The 6,721-nt window shown below is 39.0% G+C and overlaps 1 non-coding gene across 1 annotated transcript; it reads left to right on the forward strand.

The window, feature by feature from the left end:
• The first annotated feature begins 990 nt into the window (after positions 1 to 990).
• LOC130983405 (small nucleolar RNA R71) lies at positions 991 to 1,098 on the forward strand. The gene has a single exon (XR_009087398.1). It is a non-coding gene; the product is annotated as a small nucleolar RNA R71 (small nucleolar RNA).
• Positions 1,099 to 6,721: the final 5,623 nt, after the last annotated feature.

The following is a 6,721-nucleotide window of genomic DNA, read 5'->3' on the forward strand; positions in this document are numbered from 1 at the left end:
AAGGTATTTAGCAACTTGCTCTTCAGTGACATACTCATCCTCTTCAGAGGAAGAATACTCATCAGAGCTCATGAAAGGCAGAAGTAAGTCCAATGGAATCTCTATGGTCTCAATTTGAGCCTCAGATTCCCATGGTTCCTCATTGGGGAACTCAGAGGAGGTTGGTGCATGCCCATTGAGGTCTTCCTCAGTGGCGTCCACCTCCTCTCTTTCCTCTCCATATTCGGCCATGTCTATGGCTTTGCACTCTCCTTTTGGATTTTCTTCTGTATTACTTGGGAGAGTGCTAGGAGGGAGTTCAGTAATTTTCTTGCTCAGCTGTCCCACTTGTCCTTCCAAATTTCTGATGGAGGACCTTGTTTCATTCATGAAACTTTGAGTGGTCTTTATTAGATCAGAGACCATTGTTGCTAAGTCAGAAGTACTCTGCTTAGAACTCTCTGTCTGTTGCTGAGAATATGATGGAAAAGGCTTGCCATTGCTAAACCTGTTTCTTCCACCATTATTGTTATTGAAACCTTGTTGAGGTCTCTCTTGATTCTTCCATGAGATATTTGGGTGATTTCTCCATGAGGAATTATAGGTGTTTCCATAGGGTTCTCCTAGGTAATTCACCTCTTCCATGGAAGGGTTCTCAGGATCATAAGCTTCTTCCTCAGATGAAGCATCCTTAGTACTGTTTGGTACATTTTGCATTCCAGACAGACTTTGAAAAATCAAATTGACTTGTTGAGTCAATATCTTGTTCTGAGCCAGTATGGCATTCAGAGTGTCAATCTCAAGAACTCCTTTCTTCTGACTAGTCCCATTATTCACAGGATTCCTTTCAGAAGTGTACATGAATTGGTTATTTGCAACCATTTCAATCAATTCTTGAGCTTCTGCAGGCGTCTTCTTCAGATGAAGAGATCCTCCAGCAGAGCTATCCAAAGACATCTTGGATAGTTCAGAGAGACCATCATAGAAAATACCTATGATGCTCCATTCAGAAAGCATGTCAGAAGGACATCTTCTGATTAATTGTTTGTATCTTTCCCAAGCTTCATAGAGGGATTCTCCATCCTTCTGTCTGAAGGTTTGGACTTCCACTCTAAGCTTACTCCATTTTTGTGGTGGAAAGAACTTTGCCAAGAAGGCATTGACTAGCTTTTCCCAAGAGTCCAGGCTTTCTTGAGGTTGAGAATCCAACCATATTCTAGCTCTGTCTCTTACAGCAAAAGGGAATAGCATCAGTCTGTAGACCTCAGGGTTAACCCCATTAGTCTTGACTGTGTCACAGATTTGCAAGAATTCAGCTAAGAACTGATGAGGATCTTCCATTGGAAGTCCATGGAACTTGCAATTCTGTTGCATTAGAGAAACTAATTGAGGCTTAAGCTCAAAGTTGTTTGCTCCAATGGCAGGGATAGAGATGCTTCTCCCATAGAAATCAGGAGTAGGTGCAGTGAAGTCACCCAGCACCTTCCTTGCATTGTTGGCATTGTTGTTGTTTTTGGCTGCCATGGGTTCTTCTTCCTTGAAGAATTCGGTCAGGTCCTCAACAGAGAGTTGTGCTCTAGCTTCTCTTAGCTTTCGCTTCAAGGTTCTCTCAGGTTCAGGGTCAGCTTCAACAAGAATGCCTTTGTCTCTGCTCCTGCTCATATGAAAGAGAAGAGAAAAAGAAAATGTGGAATCCTCTATGTCACAGTATAGAGATTCCTTGAAGTGTCAGAGGAAAAGAGAAATAGAAAGAAGAAGGAGAAGAAGAATTCAAACTTTAATTAGATAAGGTTCAAATTGTGCATTTAGAAGGAGTGGTACTCCATAAATAGAAGGATGTGGGAAGGAAGGAAGAGAATTTTCGAAAATTCAATTAAAAGATTTTGAAAACATTTTCGAAAATTTGATTGATAATTTTCGAAAATTGAAAGTGGAAGATAAATCAAGTGATTTTTGAAAAAGATTTTGAGATTAGAAGTTAAAAAGATTTGATTGAAAACTAATTTGAAAAAGATGTGATTGAAAAGGTTTGATTGAAAAGTTATGGTTTTAAAAAGATGTGATTGAGAAGATATGATTTGAAAACAATTTTAAAAGATATGATTTGAAAACAATTTGAAAAGATATGATTAAAAAATTGATGACTTGCCTAACAAGAAAAGATATGATTCAAACATAAAACCTTCCTTTACAGAAAAGGCAAAAAATGTTCAATCAAATCATTAATTGTTAGTAAGTATCTTTGAAAAAGGAAAGAAATTGATTTTGAAAACATTTGGTTGAAAAGATATGATTTGAAAAAGATTTGATTTTGAAAAACTTTGAAAACTTGAAAAAAAAATGGTTTGAAAACAAAATCTTCCCCCTAGCACCATCCTGGCGTTAAACGCCCAGAATGGTATACATTCTGGCGTTTAACGCCCAAATTGCTACCTTTTTGGGCGTTAAACGCCCAACCAGGTACCCTGGCTGGCGTTTAAACGCCAGTCTGTCTTCTTCACTGGGCATTTTTGAATGCTCAGCTTTTTCTGTATAATTCCTTTGCAGTATGTTCTGAATCTTCAATTCTTTGTAACATTGACTTGAAAAGACACAAATTAAAAATATTTTTGGATTTTTAATAATCAAAATGCAACAAGAATCAAATAACAATGCATGCAAGACACCAAACTTAGCAGTTTGTATACTACTGACACTATATGAGACACATAAACACTCAAGCCAAAAGAATTCAAAGATCAGAGTAAGAAATCATCAAGAATTACTTAAAGATCCTTAAGACACATGAATGAATGCATGCAATTGACACCAAACTTAAGATGAGACACTAGACTTAAGCAAGAAACATCAAATATTTTTGGTTTTTTTATGATTTTGTAAATTTTTTTTGTGTTTTTCGAAAATTAAGTGGGAAAAGGTATCAAAATTCTTAATGAGAATTCCAGGAATCAGTGCAATGCTAGTTTAAGACTCCGGTCCAGGAATTAGACATGGCTTCACAGCCAGCCAAGCTTTCAAAGAAAGCTTCGGTCCAAAACACTAGACATGACCAAAGGTCAGCCAAGCCTTAGCAGATCACTGCTCCAAAAGCAAAATTGATGTAAATCAACAAGCTCTTGTGGTGATAAGTTGAAACCTCGGTCCAATCAGATTAGACATGGCTTCTCAGCCAGCCAGATTTCAACAAATCATCATGAAACTCTAGAATTCATCTTCAAGAATTTCGAAAAAATAAATACCTAATCTAAGCAACAAGATGAACCGTTAGTTGTCCAAACTAGAACAATCCCAGGCATTGTTACCAAAAGCTTGCTCAAAACTTGAACAATCCCCGGCAACGGCGCCAAAAACTTGGTGCGCGAAATTGTGAACAATACTTTTCACAACTCTCATAATCCCTGGTCATGAACTCCCAAAAACTTGGTGGCTCAATACCATGGCATTACACAACTTCGCACAACTAACCAGCAAGTGCACTGGGTCGTCCAAGTAATACCTTACGTGAGTAAGGGTCGATCCCACGGAGATTGTTAGCATTGAAGCAAGCTATGGTCATCTTGTAAATCTTAGTCAGGCAAACTCAAATGTATATGATGATGAACGAAAATAGCATAAAAGATAAAGATAGTGATACTTATGTATATCATTGGTGTAAGAGCTTTAGACAAGTGTATGAAGATGCCTTCCCTTCCGTCTCTCTGCTTTCCTACTGCCTTCATCCAATCCTTCTTACTCCTTTCCATGGCAAGCTCGTGTAGGGTTTCACTGTTGTCAGCAGCTACCTCCCTTCCTCGCAGTGAAAGCTAATGCACGCACTCTGTCACAGTACTGCCAATCACCGGTTTGGTTCCCTCCCCTACCGGAATAGAATCTCTCTTTTGCGTCTGTCACTAACGCCCAGTAGGTTACAGGTTTGAAGCACGTCACAGTCATTCAATCATTGAATCCTACTCAGAATAGCACAGACAAGGTTAGACCTTCCGGATTCTCTTGAATGCTGCCATCAAGTCCTGCCTTTACCACGAAGATTCTGATCTCACGGAATGGTTGGCTCGTTTGTCAGGCGAGCACTCGGTTGTCAGGCGATCAACCATGCATCGTGCAATCAGGAATCCAAGAGATATTCACTAAGCCTCAGATGCTTGTAGAACAAGAATGGTTGTCAGTCACCTTGTTCATGGGTGAGGATGGTGATGGGCGTCAATCATCACCTTCATCATGTTGAAGAACAAGTGATATCTTGGACAAAGAACAAGCGGAATTGAATGGAAGAACAATAGTAATTGCATTAATACTCGAGGTACAGCAGAGCTCCACACCTTAATCTATAGTGTGTAGAAACTCCACCGTTGAAAATACATAAGCATAAGGTCTAGGCATGGCCGAATGGCCAGCCTCCCAATAGTCTAAGATAGCATAAAACAAAGATAGCTACCAAAGTCTCTCTAAAAGCTCTTTCTAAAAGCCCTACTTATAGAAAACTAGTACATAGATGAGTAAATGACATAAAAATCCACTTCCGGGCCCACTTGGTGTGTGCTTGGGCTGAGCAATGAAGCAATTTCGTGTAGAGACTCTCCTTGGAGTTAAACGCCAGCTTTAGTGCCAGTTTGGGCGTTTAACTCCCAATTAGGTGCCAGTTCCGGCGTTTAACGCTGGAATTTCTTGAGGTGACTTTGAACGCCGGTTTGGGCCATCAAATCTTGGGCAAAGTATGGACTATTATATATTGCTGGAAAGCCCAGGATGTCTACTTTCCAACGCCGTTGAGAGCGCGCCAATTGGGCTTCTGTAGCTCCAGAAAATTTACTTCGAGTGCAGGGAGGTCAGAATCCAACAGCATCTGCAGTCCTTTTGAGTCTCTGGATCAGATTTTTGCTCAGATCCCTCAATTTCAGCCAGAAAATACCTGAAATCATAGAAAAACACACAAACTCATAGTAAAGTCCAGAAAAGTGAATTTTAACTAAAAACTAATAAAAATATACTAAAAACTAACTAAATCATACTAAAAACATACTAAAAACAATGCCAAAAAGTGTACAAATTATCCGCTCATCAAGAGACTAGAGTGATTACCATATACACTTGAGTGACTAGAGTGCACATACACCATCAGTAAGGGTTCAATGCTTGATTCTATGTTTCCTGCTTTTATGAGCTATCTTTTTACAAGTTGAAGGTTGTGGTAGGCTTAGAGAAGGGGGGTTGAATCTATGCCTTCCTTTTAATTGCTGTTGTTACCCTTTTGAAATACCTTTGCTATTTTGATTCTGTTTGATCTGAGCAGCGGAAATTTATGAGACAATTTATTTTTGTCTCATGAAAATCATAAAATAGAACACAGCAGAGAAGAGAAAAGCTAACACCAGCAAGTATCCTGGTTCGGTTGCCTTGTGCTACGCAACCTACATCCAGTCTCTTCCACAACTATGGAAGAATTTCACTATAGTTAACAATATTACATACAACAATAACACAGGATTGACCCAATCCTTTCACACTCAAGTTCAAACCTAACTTGACATTAGCTATGCTAATACCTAACTATACCTCTTAGTGCTCACCCAACTAAGAAAGGGATACCTTACAAGTACAAGATACAAGACCTAGACATACCTAAAGAAATCATAAAATAACTCTAGCCTTTTCTCTCAAGTGTATCTCTCAGCCTTTTTCCACTCATGGCCTTTTCTTAAGCTTTCTCACAATGCCTTTTTTCACAAGAAATTACAGAAAGATAAACTTAGAAAAGTACATTACAATCAGTAAAACATGAAGGAGATTGACTTCATCAACAGCCTCTTAGCTATATGAAAAACCAGCTTTGCAAACCACTGATTTAGTTCTTCAGTATTGGCCGAATGTTTCTTTGATAGAAAACATTATCCAAGTAGAGGAACTTCACAGGGAATACTTTACAAAACACAATTTTCAAACTCTGGTTTTCTCTCCTTGCCTCTGAATGAACATCAAGCTTCTTTTTATCTCCTTGCATGTTCCTTGGTTCTTCTTCCAAGGTCAAAACCTTGAGCCTTGAGCTTTACCAACCCACAAGCTCACTTTTTCTTCTCAAACATCAAAGTAGAACCTTTGCTTCTGACTTTTCCAACTTGACCGAAAGCCATGAAGGAGTAACCGAAATTGTCTTCCAATGGTCAACCAAAACTGAACCATAGAGATGCAACTTGGTCCCCAAGAATCTTTTGTGACCGTGGATTTGTAGCAGTGAAGAACATAGATCAACTTTTACCTTGAATGCCATTTTCGGATAGAGCAGAGAGTTGGAAAGAAAGGATGAAGATCTGATGCATGCAAGATGAGATGGGTTACCTTTCTTACGCTTGATTTAGCTTGGAGTTTATGTTTTAGCTTCTGTGCTTCAAGCTTCAACTCTCTCTCTCTCTTGCTTCTTTGGTTACTAGCTTAGGGAGGAACCTTTTTCTCTCTTTCTCTTTCTTACTTTTCTGATGCCATGATTTGACTTGATTAGAGAGGAGAGGTACGTTGCTTTGGTAAAAGCAAGTGAGAGGGAATGAGGACTTCAATCTTGTATGAGAAGCTTGGATCAACTTGAATTGATGGACACAGGCTTGGATCGGATCCCTTCTTTTTGCCCGTTTTGATTTTTCAGCCTTGTTTCCTCATGGGCTTTGTTTATTTATTTACTCACCAGCCTTGCTATATTATTTTCATACTAATTTGGGCTGCTGAACCTGCAACATATAATAAATAATTAGCA

This window comes from Arachis stenosperma, chromosome 5, assembly GCF_014773155.1.
Source record: "Arachis stenosperma cultivar V10309 chromosome 5, arast.V10309.gnm1.PFL2, whole genome shotgun sequence".
Lineage (NCBI taxonomy): Eukaryota > Viridiplantae > Streptophyta > Magnoliopsida > Fabales > Fabaceae > Arachis > Arachis stenosperma.